Source organism: Triticum aestivum, chromosome 6A (genome assembly GCF_018294505.1).
Source record: "Triticum aestivum cultivar Chinese Spring chromosome 6A, IWGSC CS RefSeq v2.1, whole genome shotgun sequence".
NCBI lineage: Eukaryota > Viridiplantae > Streptophyta > Magnoliopsida > Poales > Poaceae > Triticum > Triticum aestivum.
In genome coordinates, this window is record NC_057809.1 from 301814986 (window position 1) to 301838037 (window position 23052).

Genomic DNA, 23052 nt, shown 5'->3' on the forward strand with positions numbered 1-23052 from the left:
CTACATCTTCGCACGCAAGGAAGTGTGTCCAGGCAAAAAAAATGATTCGCCCCCTGACTGTTGGGACCCACCAGCTACATCTTCGCAGGCAAGGAAGTGCCTGACAGTCGAGACCCACCTGGTCGAAGCATACGTAGCGTTGTCATTCTGGTTGCGAACGTGTACGTACATACTGGTCGATGTAGAGGCGTGCATGTGTCGTAGTAGAGGCGCGCACGTGTCATAGTAGAGGCGCGCACGTAGCATTTACACGTACGTACAGCGGCCAGGGTGCAAGAAAGAAAATACGGCCACGTATGTGTACATACGGGCGGGGTCTCGAACGCCTACTCGCGCATACGTACGGCCAGGGCTCGTGTACATGGCTGGGTCAGAACGGAGAAACAGCGTCGTCGTCGTGTTCATGGGGAGGCAACAGAATGCGTCGTGTTCATGGAGAGGCAACAGAATGCGTCGTGTTCATCGGGAGGGCTTGGACGGAACAGGCGATGGAAACGAGGCCTGGCATACCGCAGAACGGAGGAAACATCCTTGTGTTCGACCGGCCACGTTCGAAACGGGATCCTGTTCATCGGGAGGGGTCTGGCGTACCGCAAAACAGAGGAAACGGACCTCCTACGGTCGAAATGGGGGTCCTGTTGATCGGGAGGGGTGTGGCGTACCGTAAAACGGACGAAACGGACTTGTGTTGGAGCGCTACGGTCGAAACGGGGGTCCTGTTCATCGGGAGGGGTGTGGCTTACCGCAAAACGGTACTCCACGGGATACTGTTCATCTCCACCATCGACCTCCTCCAGCCTCCACGGGCTCCTGTTCATCCAGCCTCCACCGCGCGCTACTTCACCGGCTACTGTTCAACCACCCCTCCACCATCTACTGTTCATCCAGCCCTCCACACCACGGGATCCTGTTCAACCACCCCTCCACGGGCACCCCTCCATCGTCTATTATTCATCCAGCCCTCCACACGGCGGGGTCCTGTTCAACCACCCCTCCACCGTCTACTGTTCATCCAGCCCTCCACACCACGGGGTCCTGTTCATCCACCCCTCCACGGGCACCCCTCCATTGTCTACTGTTTATCCAACCCTCCACCACACCACGGGGTCCTGTTCATCCAGAGGCAACGCCACTGCTCACTGTTCATCCAAATCCCCCGCAACGCTCACTGTTCATCCCATCGGTCGGCTTCAGTTAGCAGCAGTAGCGAAGGAATCGCTCAATTGGGTTCAGTTAACAACCATCGATCGATCGCTCGGGTTCAGTAACGCGTAGCCTGCAGTGCAATCGCTCGGGTTCAGTTAGAGCCCAACGCCTCTTTTGGGTTTAGTTAGAGCCAACGCCTCGCACACACGCGCGTACGTGTACGAGAGAAACGCACATCGCTCGGCACCCGACCTCCCACCGTAACCAGGAACTCCCCGAAATTTTCCTCCCCCTCACTTCTACCACGGTTTTTTCCGTCATGGTTGGCCCAAAGAATGTCGTGCAGCTGCGTCTCTGGCTAGCCCAGGATGAAAAGCCCATTTTTTGTCATGATTTTTTGTCATAGAAGTAGGAGCCCACCACATCTATGATGATACCGGGTTTTGTCACAATTATCGTCATAGAAGTGTGATATGTATGACAGAAAAAAATTTCGTTCGGCCCAAAATGTCACGGATGTGTCTTTTTTTGTAGTGGTTCAACTCCACAATCTTGTCGGAGGCTCCCAAGTGACACCTAGCCAATCTAGGAGACACCACTCTCCAAGAAGTAACAAACGGTGTGCTGATGATGAACTCCTTGCTCTTGTGCTTCAAATGATAGTCTCCCCAACACTCAACTCTCTCTCATAGGATTGGATTTGGTAGAAAGAGGATTTGAGTGGAAAGCAACTTGGGGAAGGCTAGAGATCAAGATTTATGTGGTTGGAATGGAGTATCTTGACCTCAACACAAGTGTAGGTGGTTCTCTCTCAGAAAATATGTATTGGAAGTGTAGGCATGTTCTGATGGCTGTCTCTTCAAATGAAGAGTGCGTGGAGGGGTATTTATAGCCTCCACACAAAATATAACCGTTACACATAAATCACCAAACTCGGTGGGACCAAATCATGAAACTCGGTTAGACCGATTTAGTTCAAAATGTGAACGTTAGGATTCTCGGTGGGACCGACATGTCAACTCGGTGGGACCAATTTCGTTAGGGTTAGGGCATAACGTAATCTCAGTTAGAACGATTACACAAACTCGGTGGGACCGATTTTGGTAATGGACTAACAGAGAGTTGGTCATGCAAACTCGGTGGGACCGATTCTCTCATCTCGGTTGGACCGAAGTGTTACAAAAGGGAAACAAAGAGTTTACATTGCAATCTTGGTGTGACCGATTCGCTCATCTCGGTTGGACCGAAGTGTTACGAAAGGAAACAGAGAGATTACAATCCCATCTCGGTGAGACCGAGATCCCTATCGGTGAGACTGAAAAGACTAGAGTTTCTGGCAGTGGCTATGTCAACTGAACTCGGTGGCGCCGGATAGAAAGAATCGGTGGGGCCGAGTTGGATATTTGGTGTGGGACATATTTGGAAGTGAGAAAGTAGTGGAGGGTTTTGGAGCATATCACTAAGCACTTTGAGCAAGCACCTCATTAAGCAACACCTCATCCTTTATTAATAGTATTGGCTTTTCCTATAGACTCAATGTGATCTTGGATCACTAAAATAGAAATTTTAGAGTCTTGTGCTTTGAGCTTGAGCCAATCTTTTATCCTTAGCATTTTGAAGGGTCCACTTTCTAATCCATGCCATGCCAACCATTGAGCTTTCCTGAAATATTCATTTTGGAATAGCATTAGCTCAATGAGCTATATGTTGTTAGGAATTACCAAAACCACCCAGGGATAGTTGCACTTTCACGGGTCAAGATCAAAGATCCAAGCTTTGGCTCGAGTCAATGCGGTAAGAGCACCCGCCCTGGCAGCTGATCTCTTCAGCTCCTCAATCCTAGCAAGCATTACAACTAGCCTTACCAATGTATCCTTGATCAAGGTTGGGGGTGGTTTATTATGAGAGGCTGTGCAGATGACCCGTTGTACGCCGGTATATAGTTGTTCTATAAATGTATAGGCAGCTTTCAGGCTTTGACACATGTCCGAGCCAAGATGAGCAACACGACTCCCTGCGTTGACAAAAATATTGGTAAACCGGCAGTCTATTTGATAGTACATATTTTACGATTTATGAAGACGATTACTCACCAAAGACAGCAGTAGTCATGGCATTTATTTGCCACTTCAAGCCAGTTAATTCCTCAACGACCGGATTAAGGGCTGCTTTAGCGTCCTCAGCCCTCTTCAGTAGAGTGGTTTTCTCTGTCTCCCAGCCTGCCCGCTCACTTTTAAAGTTCTCCTTCAGCTTTTCCATAGCTGCTAAAGTGTTGGTCAGTTCTTCTTTGGCCTTGGAAGTCTCGGCTTGTTGAGTTTTGATATTCTCTTGAAGGTCGGTGACTTGGGTTTCCTTTTTGCTAAGCTCAGCCTGCAAGAGGTATGCAATTTGTGAGTTGGCAGTATACATTTGAAGTCCCAAGCACATGACAAGTCATACACTTGTGTAACATCCCAATTTTCCTAAATTAGGATGTTAATAGATCATTCATATGCATATCATATTTTTATTGCATTATTTGTCTTTCTGCAATATTCGAATCATTGTGCAACAAAAGGCAATTTATTTGGAGTGGAGATAACATGACTTCTCCCCTATTTTAAAAAATGTTCATAATGTGCAGAATATTATTTTCCAGTTCATCTAATATGTTCTGGTAATTTTTGTGATCTTCAAAATATTTTAATTGTGTGTTATTTTACTGTTTGTGTGGCCTTTTGCATCAAAATGAATTTCTAAAATTGCATTAGGTGAGGAACTAGCGTTCCTGTAGTTTATATTAGCAGTATAGATTTTACTGTGTGTCTAGGTATTTTTATTTAGATTTTATGTTGTGTATGTTTTTTTATTTTTGTTCTGCTGTTGTAGTTTTTGTTTAAAAAAAATAACAGCCAGCCGGCCAGCCAGCTAGCAAGCAGCCCAGCTAGCCAGCCAGCCAGCCAGCCAACGCCGCGGCCCAGCACACCCCGCAGCCCACTTCGACCGAATCGGTGCTCCGCCCCGCTGCGCCCGATCCGCATCACCCCTCGCCTCTCGTCGCTGACCAGCGGACCCCACGCACCCGCGGCCCAGCACTGCACAGCCGCAGCCCAGCTAGGCAGCAGCCCCACCAGCGCACGGCACCCACAGCGCACCAGTAGGCCGGCCCATCCCGCAGCTACCTCTGTTTCTTGTTGTTGTTTTTTCTTTCCCTCGCCTCAGCCGCTGACCAGCGGGCCCCGCCCCAGTTCTTCCTTCCCGAGCCGGACGCCGCCGCACCGCCCGCGCACCCGACGCCGAGCCGGATCGAGCTCGTGCGCCCTGGTTGATTCCGTGCGCTCCAGGGACACCAAACGCGAACAAAAACCCTAGGGAAACCCCACACCCCCTGTCCCGATCTTCCCCGTTGTCGCACGCCTTGGTCGGGGCGATTGGATCTCGTCAGGAGCTCCGCCGACCGCCGCCGTTTCCCCGGTCGTTTCCCTCACCGTAAGAACACCGCAGCCGCAACGCCAGCTCCGTTCGATTCCCCCCCTCCACGACGAGCTTTCTGACATCTTTTTATCGCCGGAGACGCAGCCGAGCGAGCCGCCCGAGCTAACCGACGCCGCCGGAGCAGCCGCGGTTCACTTCGTCACCGCCGCCCGCAGGGGACGCCCCGCCGCCGTTGAGCACCACCGCCGCCTCCGCCACTCCCAGTCGCATCCGCCCGTCACTTCCCCATCGTCGGAGAGTCGCCGGAGGAGCGCCGCCGCCAACGCCCGAGACCGCCGCCGCCGTCCTCTGTTCTCTGGTGAGCACGCGCGCACAGAGTAAGCTTCAACCAATCGGACGCCGCCACTTGGCACCTTGCTACAGAACACGCACAGGAGTTCGCTACAGCGTTCAGGAGTTTTCTGTTGCTGTTTTCTTCAGATTCTTCTTCTAACTTCAATTAGCTATAACTTCTATTCTGTATATCCAATTTAGGTGATTCTTTTTCCTACGCACTCACAAAAATCAGCACAATATCACAGTACCAACTTTGCACATGCTTGCTCTGTTCAAATTTGAATTCGTTTGAATTTGAATTAAACCTTCCAGAGGCCATAACTCTCAAACCGTTTATCGGAATCGAGTGATTCTTTTTGCGTTGTGACCGTAGTGCAATTTAGGTGATGTTAATATTCTGTTGTTGAGTTTTAAAAATGGTTTTGTTGCTGTTGGTTTTGTTTTGGTTCTATTCGTGTTCCGGTGATTGATTGTTGAATTGTGTGAAACGTGTAGATTGTCCGGAGTGCGACGCGAGCTATTGTCAGGAGTGTGACTTTCTGAACCAGAACCAAGGCAAGTTACATGTTGATCATCCTTTACCTATTGTTTTCTATGCATGTAGTTATATCACACTATGAATATATGCATGTATAAGAGTATTATATATTTTGGCTATGCTGATGAGCTATCTTCCCGTCTTTGCAAATCGTGGTAGTGGTAGGTTGCTATGCTTTGTAGACGGGGGTGGTTCGTGTATTCATTGAGTTTATGTGAGGATTATATATATTTAACAAATTGAGTAGTAACTCAGGATTTAACTCACCTCTGGGCGGAAGTGGTATTGCTTGGTGTTGAGGGAAGGCATCATGGGGTCTTGCACCTTTTCTAAGGCCATGCGCTCATGAGAGTGCACCCTAAGTGGAATGCCGCCCAGGCTCAAAAAGATCAGACAGACTTAGTGACTAGTAGCTTCCATGTGCGGCCACTGGCTATATGGGCTCTGGCTTAGTTGATCAGTTGTTGGAACCCTTGCCCAGACTGTGTCGATAGATGTAGCATATGTAGGTGGGATGTGGCCATCAGGTGGTTAAGGGAACCTCTTCTGAAAGACTTCGTCTCAATCTTCGGATTGGGTCCAGTGGGTAAAGCGTACAAAACTCTGCAGAGTATTAAAACTAATCATGATTAGCCGTGCCCCGGGTTATGGGTAACTTTGAGCCACTATGCCATTACAGTTGTTGGATGATCTTGACAGATGTGACAATTAATAAATTTGTTGGGAAACTTAATAAAAGGGTAGGTTGGAGTTGATTTTGCCAACTCAACCTTGTGCATTTAATTGTAGTAATAAAAGAACTATATAAAAATTTGACTATTAGGTAGTTATGAGGACAAAATCAGCTTTCTGCAAAATAAACCCCCAAGCCTTCCTTTGTTGTACTATGCATATACATGTAGGTCTGCTTTATTATTACTCCTGTGTAACTTGCCAATACATTCCAAGTATTGACCTATATGGCTGCAACGTCTCATGTTGCAGGACATTCAGACGAAGAGTAAGGTACCGTTAGGGTCGCGAGTCTGCACTCAGCATCGCCAGTGGGCTATGATGGGACTCATCGTTATTTTCTGCTACTTTCCGCTGTTTGATTGAATAAAGCTAGCCAAGTGCTATGCAGATTGTTTTATTTTATATATTCTAGATCATACGATGTAATAAATGATGCACTTGCTATTCTGGTATTTATCTATACTATGTGTGCTAGCGAGTTCGATCCAGGGACTAGCACGGTAAGCACAGAGACTCAAATCCTTCGAGGTTTGGTCGTTACAACTTGGCACTTGGGGGCTAATGGATATTTCTTCTTCTCCAAAATTATTACAAAGTCCCGAGGACACGACAAGTCATATACTTGGCACTTGGGGACTAATGCATATTTGCTCAAGTTAAAGACTATGGATTTTGCTGCCATCAATCAGCTTGTGGTTCATCGGTTTACACAGATTTGTACATGAATGTTGAGTTTTATAGTAAAAAGACCCGGTTCATCTTGAAAATATAAACCGTCCCTTAGGGGATACACAGGGAAAGTTGAACTATTTTCTACAAAGTCCCGGTTCATATCAGTACTATAAACCGGCCCTTGGGGACTACTGGAGTTAGTAGCACTAAACCGGTTATAAGGGAAGAGTAGTTATACAGAAATCAACAGTGTTTACCTCATATCGCTCCTTCATCATGTTCAATAACCCGGCTTCATAATCACGGCTGGTGTACAACCGGTTTAAAAACCCAGAGTGGATATCTTGGGCACTGAGATGGGCATAACTTTCCAGATCCACCTTCCACTTGCCCTTGTCTATAGCGGAAAATTCTTCTTTGGCGCTATGTTTTGACAGAGCAGTGGGGTTGCCGGGGGCCGTATAGCTGACGCCAGTAATGACAACATCATCCATTTTATCATCAACAGCTTTGGTTGGGCTTGGCGGATTATCGGCATGAGCCATCAGATCAATTTCCACTTGCTCAACAAAGGTGTCATGATCTTGTGATGGTGGATCATCAAGGACAACATCAGTATTTGGTTCAGACGGTTCTGGAGTCTTTTCCGGGTCAGCTGCCATGTCATCATCAGCCGATTTATTCAACTTGGCCTTTTTGCTGGGTATGGCTTTGGCTCTGAAATAAATGGAAATAAAGGTTATTATATTAAGCAGGCGCAATGTATAAAGGGTTAGTTTAATATGCTTACCTAGGAACAGTTTTAAGGGGTGGAAGTTGTGTCCCTGTTGACTCGCCAAAAGATGAATGAGATGTTCCCTGATAGTTTGAATCAGATGGATTAAGAGGTTGTCAGAAATAACCTGCCTTGGGATAAGATGGGTCAGGAATAGGTGAAACCTCTAGGCGACGTTTATGAACCGGCATGTTCGGTAAACCGGACGAAGTAACCACCTGGCCACTATGCCGGGTTGTGCGGCGAGCTTCGTGTTGCTATTTCTTAAAAAGAAAATTTGGATCCAGATAAACATGAGAGTTTGAAAATCTTACTTTCCGGTTTGCTTGATGGGTCTTTTGTGTTGGCAGAGGGTCTGAACCGTAGGAAAGAATAATTACCTCTACATCATCAGCCCGGCTAGCCTCAGCGTCATCCTGATAATGCTCATTGTCAATGAGGTGTATGAAAAAGGAACCAAGAGAATCAAGTTCTACCTCTGATTCCGGGTTATCGGGATCATCATCAATGTTCAGCTCGATGGACTCGACGGTTTTCTTCTTGGCAGACCTTTTGACGACCTTGGTCTTGGGGCGAGGCGTCTTGGACGGTTTATCCTGCGGTTTTTTCTTCTAGAACGGATCATCACCTTATCAAAGATTGACAAAAATTATAAGGAAATATAAAAAAAGGATGGACTAAAACAAGAGTTATGTGATTCTTACTGCTGGCGGTTTATTGGAAACGCAGAAAGGACTAAGCCTTGTTTTACTGCAGACCGCCACCGGTTCATCCAGTATTTTCCTGACAGCTTCAGTGATTTCAGCGTCAGTTAGCTGAATGTCAGTGTGCCATTGAGGGTCTTTCAAATCCCCTGTGTACTCACACATTAAACCGGGGTGACGGCTTAAAGGTAAAATGCCCCAAGATATCCAGCAGCGAACGAAATCAATGCATGTTAAACCATTAGCCACAAAGGCTCTGAGCTTTGAAAGTTGTGGTGAATATTTGGCCCGTTCTTTCGCAGTTAGCCTTTGGGGAAATGGATGTGTATTGGTAAGCCGGTGAGCACGATAACCCGGTAGAGGATTCTCATCATCTGGAGACGTATCTTTGCAATAGAACCAAGTCTGATTCCAGTCTTTGGCGTGACTATGATGCTTGGCATGAGGGAAGCTGACATCTTTCCTTTTCTGAATTGAAACCCCGCCAAGTTCAGTATTGGGCCCATCTGTAAATTCAGTATGATGGTTTAAATAGAAGAAGTCTATGAACAGTTCAACGGTCGGCTCTTCTTGCAGATAAGCCTCGCAAAACACTTGAAAATTACAAATATTGGACACATAGTTAGGTCCAATATCTTGAGGGTGGAGTTGGAAGCTAGCAAGCACATCAGGAAAAAAAATTGATTCGGGAGGTTTAAAACCGCAGCTCAGATGATCAACAAACACAACTACTTCACCATCCTTGGGCGTAGGAGGATTTTCTGGACCGGGGGCTCTCCAATGGATTTCACTCTGTTTGGGTAAAGCACCAGTTGCAACACATCCGTTCAGATCTTCTTCCGTAATCCGGGACGGAACCCAGTTACAAGCATAAAAAGACTTGGCCATTTCTTTGACAACCTGAAGGAAGGTTTGTGTCGGTTTAAGATTCATGGTTGACAAGCATAAAACATTGCAGGTTAAGAGATGGAAAGTTTTAAAGCATGCAAAATTGTTAAACCGGATATTGGTGTTGTCAGAAGTACAAAGATAAGCCATTGGCGGTTTAAGAGGGGACTAATGGTACCTGGCGGGTTATCATTTTCTAAAGTTAAACCGCCTACATTGATATTGAAGGTACAGATCTGAAATAACTAAGTGATGGAAAAAAGTTTCACAAGTTGGCACAACAATTTTGGATCTACCAGGGGTCAGAAAATGAAAGTATATTCAGACCTAAATATGGATACCAAAGCAGTTGATAAAGGTTCAGATTGGAGTTTCTGCTTAAACAAGATGCATTGATGAAAAAAGAAGGACTATGGCCATCGCCATACAGGTTGAATACTGAGGTTTGAATCAAAAATCATTGCACAGTGATGAATGCCGATGAACACCGATGAACGTTCAAACCCTAAAGACAAATCTACGGGGGAAGAAAGGTAAGCTTACTGATGTTGAGGAAACAGTGGAGAGGTGTCGCAATTCTCTGGTGCGTTCAAGGTGATGCAGCGGCCAAGGTCGAAGCAGAGGCAATGTCTGATGGCGGCGGCGGAGTTCGAAGTAATGGGGCGACACGAGGAAGATGATGAGAAGAAGAGGCACGAGGGAAAAAATGAAAATGACCCCCGGCCCTATTTATGAGGTGAATGGATAAGCGGCAGGCGCAAGAGTCGAGGAGGTCGAAAAACGGATCTGTAGATATGCAGACACCTTGATTTTTGGAGATTCATTAAAGCAGATACATTAAAAGATTTGGGTCCTATAGGAAGTTAATGGCAGATGACGTCACGGTGGACTTTCATGATATTGAAGATGATGTCACGGCGAGTTACAAGGTTTTTGTGAAGATGTTGAAGAAGGAATTTTCTTAAGTACTAAAGATTGACATGAACGAGTTCAAATCAATTTGGGGCCTAATGTTGGGGATATAACTATTGAGTATAAACTGCCCATGAGGGGCCGGATTATAATCATAGTAAGTTGTTCCTATCAAAGCCCACGAGGACAAGGAGTACAACGCTTTACGAAGGAGAGTTAACAAGAAGGCCCAAGGCCTAAAGGCGGATTATGGCCCGTAGATGTAAACCACCATAAGATGTATAACTTGTGTCGTAAGATAAGAAAAGGTAGAAACCGAGCCGAACATGTTTATGAGCCGGCCGGGACTCTGTAAACTGTCGGGCGTCAACCTGTGTATATAAAGGGATGACCCGGCGACGGTTTAGGGACAAGAAACAAGAGATCGAGAGCCGGATCAAGCGTATTCGCTCCCCGTTCATCGAAACCTTAGCAATACCAACTACAAACTGGACTAGGCTTTTACCTTCATCATAAGGGGCCGAACCAGTATAAACTCCCATGTCCTTTGTCCTGTTTAACCCCTTTAAGCTAACCTCAACGCGATGGCTCCACGACTAAGTCCTCACACTAGGACATCTGCCGTGACATTTCCACGACAGGTTAGGTTGTTCCTAACAGGAAAAATACATGACTAATTCTGTACAAAAAATTTCAGTGTCCTCAGCAACAAGCAGGGACCAACCTTTGTGAATACTATGTTTGCAGACACATGATCTCCATCTGTAAATCTGCTGATAGTTGTAAATATCCTCGCGAATTAGTACTAGTAAGTCTATCTTAATTAATATCTTCTACTCCACTCATATGGCACATTTTGATCTTAAAAATACTGCATCTCATCTTAGAACTGAGGACCCCTGAACCGCTCCTCGCTGGTGAATTGCTAATGGTTCGGAGATTTATCAACGACTTCTTCCTGAATCACTACACCAATCCCACTTGTGATAATGATGATTGAGCATGTGTTCTCCTCAAACATTGAGTAAGAGTTAGCCGCTAAACATATACGCATGGATCCATTGTTTTCCATCTGATGAGGTCTTTGTATTTTGTACACTATGATTAATTATGTAATGTATATATGTGTCGACAAATCATTGGAATTTAGCTACCATATGTTCAATTGCAATTGTTGCAAAATCTGGTGAATGTTCTTCCTATGGACACTATTTGTTAAATTGAATATTGTGGCGAATTTGCTTTTTGCATGAAGATTCAAAATGGGATATTTTTGTTCTAACCTGGCAATTGCTCCGCACACGGTTCAACTAAATGAGTGTGTGCGATCCACATCGAAAAGCATACGTCAATCGTAGCGGAACCGTCGGTGATACACAGCAGATCGCAAATGATTTGCAGCGCTACTACGTGTGTGTAGGGTCTCCAGAACCATTTGTGATATCACATTATCACACACGAGAGCTCGGAGTAAACTGTCCCCAATGTAAAATAAAATCCCAGTCGTAAATTTTTCAGGAAATGTGTGGGGTCCCAAACGAAAAGCACATGTCACTCTTGCCACAACCATCGGTGATACACAACAAATCACAAACGCTCTGCAACACTTCTATGTATGCGAAGGGGCTCCTGAACCATTTGTGATAAAACATTATCGCACATGGTAATTGTTGGGAAACATGTGTGATGCAGTCTTGCATAGCAGACGGGTTCCGCAGGAAACTCGTGTGCGATGGGGCACATATCGCACACAGTTCATATGTTGGCCTGTGTGCCTTATATAATGTTTCCCAAACGGTTCATTACGAACCGTTTGGTTTCACTGCGTCATTAGAGATGTTTAATCACCGATTCCACACGTGCGAAAGAATTTAGTGTGTGCTGCATCGCACACGGTTACATTTTGCAAGACCTCTGGATCATGGATCCATATCCCTGACGGTGTCTGGGTCGTGTGGGAAGGACCCCCCTATCGCCCACACTCACTTGGCGACGGTTCCAAATGCCATCGTGGAAAGGGGTTAAAAACCGTGTGTATAGCACCTCGCTGTACCAGTGTATATTGGCTCTATAACCAGTGACACAAAATGTAGGACCGACTCCAGCAGACTATACCCATACTTCACTGGCCACACCACTAGCCCCACCACATAGGACCTGCACTCCAGCAAAAGGTATGTCGATTTCAGTTGCCATAGCACCAGCCGTACCACAGAAAAATCCCGCTCCAGCAAAAAGTACAGCGAGTCCACCGGCCGAAGACCTATCCCAACTACAGAGACGACCAATTCCTACATATTCGAACCCCATTCTAGTTATTCCTAGTTTAAAAGAAAATGCTTTCAATATTGTTAGGGACTACATGCATATATTCCCATCATGGGCAGATTATAATGAAGACAAACACCATTTTCACATCTTCCTGTCCCACTTACGTGTAAGTGCTATTATTCATGGTGATTATTTGCCTGTTTTTTGCTGATTGAACACATAAATGATTTACATTACATTGTTGTAAGTAGGAGAGGGTCAATCTAGATAGTCATGACAAGCAAAGCTTGCTTGCCCTTTTCAAGGAAGTATTGCAGCAGTATTGGTGTTACATGAGGAAATCACACTTTGATGGCAAGTCTATAAACGAATTTCCGGTGAAGTCTCCCGTGCTAAATTTAGAAGACATTGAATGGAAAAACCTTGGTATGCACTGGTCTCATTCCTAGGATGAGGTATTGTCTATGATATCACATGACAATTTGAACTTCTACTTTTTCGCATGTGCCTTACGGGTCTATTTTACAGGAAATCTGCTCGAAGAAGAATTCTGATTTGAAAAGGACGACAGGATATCGCATATATGTTGCCCACTACTTTGCTCTTGTTAGTACATGTTGTCTTGTATCACTGTACTTGCATTCATACCTGGTTTATTATGTGACAGCACTATGCATGATAGCTTGCTTATCAATTGTTCGCTCCAAATTATCAGATCTGTATTAATGGTTACATTAATGTAGAATATACCCAATGCTAATGAAAAAGTTTAGCTCTGCGTTGTTCTTGTAAGTACCTGCTGTCCTTTATCAGTGTACTTATATTGACAGCTAGTTGTTCATGTACCATCACTCTACATCTTATTTTCCTTTGACCTCCATTTTCTACACATCAGATCTATATTTACTCTTACCATAAGGTTGGATAACACCAATGGTACTGAAGAAGTTTAGCTCTGCATTGTTCTTGGATGTACCTGATGAGGACATGACTACCTTGGATACGACCAAAAATATTGCATACATGCATGTTTGTCAGGTGATTTCTAGTGCAAACTATTCAATAACCAATTTATGTTATCCAGAACAAAAATACTTCACACACTTTTGTGTTTTGTCTAATTGCAGGTGTATGGCACATTTGTACAATCCACATATGAAGATAAGGGAAAAGGAGAAGTTTAGGTTCTGTTCAAAAAGTCCTCTCACATCATTTTTGGGCCAAGAGAAGATAGAGTTCAAGTCTCTCACGTTCTAGATTCAGATTCGGACTGCACAGACATACCTGACTCAAAACGTGAACAACTTTTTCATACAGAGTCCGAATTGGGTGATTCTTTTTCTGTTGGAAAGTAGATTTCGTGCTTTTCCAACCCAATTAGAATCACCTTCAAATTCGTCTAGAGCATTGAGATATCGATGAAACAATCTGACACTGCAGCAGAATCCGAGTCAAACAATAAGTTCAAAGGTGTTGTACCACCTCCACTTGGGCCCATGAGCCTTGTACGACCTAGGGTTAGTTTTAGGATGCCTTGGGACGTCCTTCCACCTCCTTGGCCGCCACCCCTTACTCCTATATAAATAGATCCATCTAGTAGCTTTTTCCTTGGGATTTGTTTAGTTAAAAGTTAGCCATTGCAACTTTGTGTACTTCGTTTGTGTCCAACGATGAGACCAAGACCGCTTTCGGATCCCCACCTTTATCAATACTTCATCTATATTCGCAATATTCAGATTGCATTATCATATTCTTGCTTGTTCTTCGATTGCGTGCAGGAATAGACCTTCGTGGTCAGGCTGATCGTGCTTCCAGCATCGTCAGTAACCTCGGGAGATTGGTATAGCGATTAATAAGGCGCAACGTCGTGCACGTTTGTAGTCGGATTGTCAAAGTCGTCTCCACCAAATCAATGGTTATCATCTCATCGAAAGATCGTGACAGAGTAGGACTCCCGAACTTTCGTGCTACCCGCAGAAGAAAAATAGTTCCAAACTCAAAAAAACAAGACAAAAAAAGTCAGAGAAAAAAAGAGAGAAAGAAAAAGAAAAAGAGTGTGAGGAAAAAAAGAGAAAAAAACAAAATTCGGATCTATCTAGACTCAATCTCGTAGTTGAATTCGGATTGGAATCTGTTTTGTGCACTGTTCAGTAAAACAAGCATAACTTCGTCATACGAAGTCCATTTTGGCTCCTTGAGTACTCAAATGAAAGCTAGCGATGAGCCGCGTCTAAATAGCTACAGAAGCAAGTTCAATATTTGGCACCTCAGAACCGACTTCTAAATAGGTCTTTTTGCCCTCCGAAGTTCACGAACAAAGCTTATTCTAGTTTTTCAGTCGAGTTTTATAATTTTTTGACTCCTCATATCAACTCGGAATTGAGTTACTCTTTTTGTGTTTGAAAGCTTGAGTCAATACCATTCTTGAAAAAATTATCGAAAAATTGGCACAAATTTTTCCAGAGGAAAGTTGGAGAGAAAGTTGTTGATATATCTTGGTTGGCTGTTGTTTCACATCATTATCTTTACGGCTATTGTGATCTTCACTTATATTTTGTTGTCCAGAGCTACTTCATATCCTTTATTGATGCTAGTTGTGCTATGGCGTGACCTCATTAGTGTTCTAGGCTCGCGACTCTAGTCCGGTCTAGCCTAGAACCAGCATAGTACCGTCGTTGAGCATTTATTCAGTATTGCATCTCTGAATTGATTATTGCTAATCTTTTGCTACCATATATAGCCAACCCAGTTCCACATATTTCTACACCGTGTGTACGTACGTTCCTTGGCAATCGCTTTACACAATCTTTGGAGTTATTTGACACCGCTGGTTGCCTGTCACCACCTGCCGCGTGGTAAGAACTTGTAAGATATTGATATTTGCTTTACTGTGAGCACTTTACAACCACATCCTAGTAGTTCATAGGAACATTATTCTCGAATTTTTGTTCTTGTTTCTACTAATCATGACAGGTTCCAGAGATAGAAGTTTTTGGACGACGGGCACATCTCCACCATCACGAGAGTTGGGACAACACACACAAGCACATGGTTAGGTTATCTTTTTACCGTCATTTGAGGGTAGATTTAATCCTGTTACTTATATAGTTTGGGAGCTTAAAGTAGAACAAGTTTTTAGTCACCATGACTTTTCTGAACTTGAGCGAGTGCGAGCTGCCACTAGAGCATTTACTGGTTTTGCTTCTGTTTGGTGGAGTGTGCATTGTAAGAAAAACATTGATAACCAACCCACAACTTGGAAAGATTTGAAATATGTAATGAGACAACAATTTTTCCCTCCTTACTATCATCATGAATTGCTTCGCAAATTTGAACAATTTAAACAAGCGAACAACATTGTTCATCCTTACTACCAAGAGTTCAAATCTTTTATGCATCATTGTGACATGGAAGTATCTGAGGATGATACAATGAATAGATTTTTTGGTGGTTTGAACCATGATATCCGTGCAAGGTTTCGGTATATTCCTCGTTGTATTACCGGTACGTATGTTCGCGCTTGTACCTTTGAGAGACAGATACAGGAGGATGCATTGGGTGACTACAACAACTACTATTCTAGTTCATACTCACCACCGCAGGTTGGTTCCTCCATCATTGCACCTAATAGAGCAGCCCCACCTTGGATTGTGAGCACGACATCATCTCAAGAGTATTGTACATTGTCAACGTCCGTACCTACATCAGCTACGTCTTTGCGACAACGTAACAATGCAGGTATTGATGATATAACTTCACATGAGAATGATGCATGCCTAGTTAACTTGAATGCATCATGTGTTGAGTTACTGGTTGATTTGAGCACACCACCTATTTTAGAGAATCTTGTTACTGTCATGAATGCATCATGTGATCAAATAACTGAAATACCAACAATTTTGAGTGCACCCATTGAATTAACTGCTGATGCAAAAGAACCAATGTTTAATAATTTTGATATGACCTCTAATCTTGGTGATGATTCTATGTCCAATGACTTATTGTATGTTTGCTTATTTAAGCATGTTGTAGCATGTAAATTTGATGCAAGTAAGGTTTATTCACCAATGATGGGATGGTTTAATGATGAACATTGTCAATCTTTTGAAATGAATAAGAGCTTCACTTATATGTGCAAACTGAGTTGCGATATTTTCATGCCTTCTACTTCTTGTGATAATTTTTTGGCTTTAGATTTTATGAACTATGAAAGTTACTCATGTATACATGTGTCATATGTGCAAAAATCAAGGGAAGTAAAAAATGGATGACATATACATATACAACATGTACACCTTGTCTCTTTTGTTAGCCACATTTCAGATTAAGCAACGCTAGGACGGCTTTGTTTTCAAGAAGGGGAGGATGATGAGGACATGACTACCTTGGATATGACCAAAAATATTGCATACATGCATATTTTTCAGGTGATTTCTAGTGCGAACTATTCAATGATCTATTGATGTTATCCAAAACAAAAATACTTCACACACTTTTGTGTTTTGTCTAATTGCAGGTGTATGGGACATTTGTACAATCCACATATGAAGATAAGGGAAAAGGAGAAGTTTAGGTTCTGTTCAGAAAGTCCTCTCACGTCACTTTTGGTCCAAGAGAAGATAGAGTCCAAGTCTCTCATGTTATACGTTCAGATTCGGACTGCACAGACATACCTGACTGAAAACGTCAACAAATTTTTCATACAGAGTCCGAAATTGGGTGATTCTTTTTTTTGTTGGAAAGTAGATTTTGTGATCTTTCCAACCCAATTGGAATCACCTTCAAATTCGTCTGGAGCATTGAGATATCAATGAAACAATCTAACGCTGCAGCAGAATCCGAGTCAAACAAGAAGTCCAAAGGTGTTGCGCCACCTCCACTTGGGCCCATGAGCCTTGTACGACCTAGGGTTAGTTTTAGTCTGCCTTGGGACGTCCTTCCACCTCCTTGGCTGCCACCCCTTGCTCCTATATAAGTAGATTCATCTAGTAGCTTTTTCCTTGGGATTTGTTTAGTTAAAAGTTAGCCATTGTAACTTTGTGTACTTCGTTTGTGTCCAACGAACAGACCAAGACTGCTTTCGAATCCCCACCTTTATTAATACTTCATCTATATTCGCAATATTCAGATTGCATTATCATATTCTTGCTTGTTCTTCGATTGCGTGCAGGAATAGACCTTCGTGGTCAGGCTGATCGTGCTTCCAGCATCGTCAGTAACCTCAGGAGATTGGTATATCGATTGCTAAGGCGCAACGTTGTGCATGTTTGTAGTCGGATTGTCAAAGTCGTCTCCACCAAATTGATAGTTATCATCTCATCAAAAGATCGGGACACTCTCGCCTCTATCAGTACCTTTTGCCTGTATCGCTATACTTACATTTATAGCTACTTGGTTATCTAGCATCACTCTTCATATTATCTTAAATATTCTCCATTTTTTTCTTATATTATCACATCTATATTTATTCTTAATAAAATGTAGAACAAAGGAAATGCTTATGAAGAAGATTTTGTGGTAAACTTCTTGAATTGTCCCCCATCAGCATGGACAAGGGCGTTATAAAGCCGGTCTTCACCACTAATGTAAGTTTTTCCTTCTCAAGCCTTCAAACTTTGTTTTGTATATTTGGTTAGGCATGACTACAACAGTTGTTTATTTTTGGTGTTTGCATCAAATTGCATGTTTAAAGTTTATTATGAAGTTCATACACAAAATTTTGTCCTTCTCAATTTAAGTTTTTAGTTGTACAACCAAGTTCCTTCTTCATACCATGTAAATTAAACTATACAAAGCAACTGATCTTCTTTTGCACTACATGTATGTTTCTGTTCTTGATCCGTAATCTAGTGGTGTGGTGAAACTACCCACTACAGCACAATGTCATATTCTCCAATGTCTTAACTATGTACAATGCCATACCATTCTACTATTATTTAAACTGTCTCTTTATTTGCCTATCTGAAATGGGATAAATTGACAGGACACTAACCATTGATACTTATGAGTTCTTGATCTGTAATTCAGTGGTGTCGTGAAGCTGCCAACTCCTTCACAATGTCATTTCCTGCCAAGTCTTAACCTGAACAATACCATATTGTGTTAATACTATTTTAAATTGTGTCACTTTATTCGCTAATAAGAAATGTGATGAATTGTCAGCACTGATACTTATATGTGCAAAACCTATCATCTGTCTGCTTGTTTCTCTTTCAGAGTGAGAAGGATATAAGCATCAAACAAGCGCAGTCTCATCAGCTTGCTCAGATGCTTGCGCTGTAGCTCCCGAGCAAGGCTAACCTTTCTTGAACTCTATTGAAGTGTTGTCGTTTTTGTATATTATTTTCTCGACGTGTTTATTTGCACCCGTGGCGATCTTTGATGCCCAGTGTATGTAATTTGTTGTTTGCTTGTGCTTTATTATCATAGTGGCGAACTTTGATACCCACTGGATGTAATATGTCGCAATTTCTTTATTGTATAGTTTAGGTTTTTTCTTATTCACGATGTTGCAGTTATTTTACTATAAATATCCTGTCTTCGCTCCATGAAAAGTAAACCAGCCTGTAGCGACCCGACCTCAAACGGTCAAGTCTCTGTGCTTAAGTGTCATCCCTGGATCGGTATGCTGACACACACAGTACGCGGGGATTTATAACAGAGGTAAATCACATGTATAAAGTATCATAAATACTATTACCTCAATCCAAATAGCGGAAGTAACAACAAGGTTGTGGATTCCCATCAACACCAACGGCGAAGTTGAGTGTAGAAATCGTAACCCTAATGTATCACTTACTCGTCGTAAGAATCCTGCAACATGAGACGTTGTAGCCACAAAGGGTCGGTACATTGAATGTACTGGCAAATTCACACCATAGGATAATGATGAATAATAACTATCACTACATGCATATATGGCTGGTGGAGGCTCAATGGTTATAATGTTTTTGCGAAAAGCCAATTTTTTCCTACTACAAAGGAATATATTTTATTTAACTACAAAGTTGGTTTGATAAATATTGAGAAGGTTCCTCCAACTCAATGCCAAAATAATAATCATTAACCCAATCAAATTAATTAAATAAAGTGTTGAGATCAACATGATAATTCAAGAACCAGATACTCAAGATGTCCATAACCGGGGACACGGCTAATCATGATTAGTTTGTACACTCTGCAGAGGTTTGCGCATTTTTCCCCACAAGACTCGATCTCCTCCGTTGGATTTCTCGCACTACAGGGTGTTTGAGAAGCGGATGACCGAGACACAGTCTTTCAGGAGCATTTACTCTCTACTCCGGGCAGACCGGTACACCTACAATCCCCCTACATCTGATAGTCCACCTCTTCGAGAGCTCACGCAACTTACTCAACTATGCCAGAGCCCATAATGGCTTGTGGCTGCACACGGAAGTTTCTAGCATGAATAATCTTATGATCCCTTTGAGTTTGGGTGGCATTCCATAGGATGACCACACGGGTCCTCCGGGATCCCCTTGGGCAAACACTAGGTTCTCCAGGTGCCCGGGCAAACCACTGGGTGCTCCAGGGTGCCCCTACCATTCCACCTAGATGTGTATTAAAGTAGCCACCTTAAGTTAACCATTAAATAATAATCTCACATCTGTCATGGATACACTCAAACCCAAACCACGTCTCCGAGCATAGCATGGCAATATAAGCATAACGTAGAAGTAACTCCCAGGGGTTTGATAATAAAACAGGTAATAGGTTCTACCTCATCATCTACTTCCCAATACCCACATGTTAAACACTTCCTAATCATGCAATGCTTGAGGATGGGAACTAATGCATAAAAACTGGGTAATGAAAAGTATGATCAAAGTGTGAACTTGCCTTGTACAGTTGACGAAGATGATTCGCACTCATGACTCCTGATAGTTCTACTCATCACACTCCGTTCAATCTATCGTGAGCAAGCAATAGTAACCACACATAAGCAATCACTCAAAAGATCGGGAAGAACGAAGAAGACAGTTCAGAAAATATCAAAACCAAGCAAATAACTCTTGCAACATAAAACAATTTCTAACAGTACCAAAATTATGTGAATTTGGCCTTATCAGAAATTTTAGGTCAAGAGTTTAGATTTGCAAAAAGAATCAATTAAATCGGTGTTATAAAACTCAAGTTATGATCATAGAAGTTTGAATATGAATCTGAAAAAATTTCGAAATTTGAAATTTTCAAAAAGTTGATGTGACATGTTCACTAGATAGGTGAAAATAAGACAAAACTATAGGCGCTGGTTTCATCTAATTTGGATGAACGAGTAAAAAGTTATAGCTATTTGAAAAATTAGGTCCAAGCTGTTTTACAGAAAATAATAGCTACGGCTAAAAGAATTCTAGGTCTAATGTATAAATACATAGACTAATTGATAATCTAATTATTCTATCGTACTAGTCTAAAAATAATAAACTACAGAAGTATAAAAAGAAAAAGAAACGCAGAAAGATACCTTTATAAGGTAGAGAAAAGACGACTTCGGAGAGAAAAGACAATTTGCAGAAATCGCGCAGGAGAGGAGAAATTAAATGAATCTAGTCAAACCAAAATATTGATTTAACCTGAATCGGATGATTTTTGAAGGCTCTATGGGTCTATATTTATAGGTAGAAAAAAAATTTAAGGGTCAAAGACTAGGCAATGTGGGACTAAACGTAGACGAACAAATAAAATAAATGGGGAACCGCATGGGCTGAAAAATATCACCACGGGCCGGCCAGGCGCGCGTACACGGCGCTGCAGTTTTTTTTTTGAATTTTGGCTAAAGAAGAAAAAAGAAAAGACTGGAAAAGATTATGGCTGGCTGGGCCTGGCCCATTTAGGAGAAAGAAAAAAATAAGATGAGGCGCCCGCTGCCACTATGCTACGCGTGTGGGCGACAAATAATTATGGGTCGTACGTTCATTTTTTTAAGTAGAAACAGAAGGAAAACCAAATAACAAAAATAAATTAAAATTTTATTATGGCATATTATATATCAAAATTTTCAGAAAAAGATTTTCTTCGATATGAACATTTTACTAACGTCAAATAAAATCTACAAAATTTCAAATAAAGTAAAGAGTGCTACTGATGCAATAAAACCCAATAAAAATCATTGTAAAAATACCAAAATGATTTCAAATATTTTTCCCTCCAATTTTTTATGTAGGGAATTATTTTATCCTAATTTCCATATATTTTATTTTTGGAGAAAAATAATTTGAATAAAACCCAAATAACTCCAAATTGAAAATAATAATTTCAACAGGAGTTTTAAATTGATTCTTTGGAACTCCCAACTCATATTTCATATGTTTGGAGAAGTCATTTTATCCTCTCTCATGAAAATCATTAAGTTGCTTAAAGTTTCTGAATTTGAAATATTTCCAAATGGAATTCAAATCTTTTCAAAACCCTTTTCATTTAATTAAATGGAAGAAGTCATGTCATCTTCTCTCTAGGGTTTTGTATTTGAAAAAAGAATTTGAATTCATGGAGATCAAAAAGCAAAGATGAAAGTTTAGGAAAGTCCTTTTATTCCCTCTCATTTAACTTTCAAAAGTTTCAAATTTCACTCACTTTCAGTCAATCAGTCACACAACAATCAAAACTATCTATTTATTATAACATTCCAAAATTTAGAATTTTGGGATGTTACACAGCCAAACCATAAAATTATGGTACATAATCGGGCCGTCATGCAAATCACTATGTATGGGCCGCATCATGGGTCCAGTCATCTTGGTCTGTTAACATGCCTAAATGTAAACTTGCCCACTAGTAGTTTCAGGCCTTTAATAGGCCGAGTAAACCGCCAGCCCTATTTTGGCAAGAAAATTCAATGGGCTTTTAGTAGGCTGAAAAGTAGGTTGGGCTTGAAACGTGCCGAATAGCTCGTGGGCCGACAACAGGCCGAAATAGACCTCGGCCCATGATTGTGCCAATCACATCACGGGCCGTTAACAGGCAAAAATTGTCTCCATCCTTGTTTGGCCCAATCAGATTATTGGTTGTGAGTAGGCCGGATGTAAAGTGGGCCATAATTAGGCCCAACTATATGATGGGCTTTTAACAAGCCAAAATAAATATAGGGCCGAAATGTTAAACGGTCATTTAACAGGCTGAAACTAATATCAGGTCGTACTATTAAATGGGCCTTTAGCAAACAGAAATCCTAACCGGGCCTCAAGTGGGCCCAAAAGCATATCATCCAGTTGACGGGGCTAATTTGATATGGGCCATAATTTAGCCCAAAGAATGAAAGGCTCTTAAAGGGTCAGATCTGATATGGGCCGTAATATGGCCCAGAATGTGGTAGGCTATTAACGGGTCATATCTCATATGGGCCCTTATTAGGCCCAGAACATGGCAGGTTGTTAATGGATCGAATCAAATATGGGCCGACATTTGGCCCAAAACATGGGAGTGTAATGACCAAACCTCGAAGGATTTGAGTCTCTGTGCTTACCGTGCTAGTCCCTGGATCGAACTCGCTAGCACACACGGTATAGATGAATAGCAGAATAGCAGGTGCATCATTTATTACAACATATGATCCAGAATGTATAAAATAAAACAATCTGCATAGTACTTGGCTAGCTTTATTCAATCAAACAACAGAAAGTAGCAGAGAATAACAATGAGTC

At 42.3% G+C, this 23052-nt stretch overlaps 1 long non-coding RNA gene across 1 annotated transcript; it reads left to right on the forward strand.

Annotated features, from left to right (window-relative positions):
* The first annotated feature begins 4368 nt into the window (after positions 1 to 4368).
* On the forward strand, positions 4369 to 5649 carry LOC123130613 (uncharacterized). Its single transcript, XR_006463923.1, has 3 exons — positions 4369 to 4614; positions 4705 to 4918; positions 5392 to 5649. It is a non-coding gene; the product is annotated as an uncharacterized lncRNA (long non-coding RNA).
* Positions 5650 to 23052: the final 17403 nt, after the last annotated feature.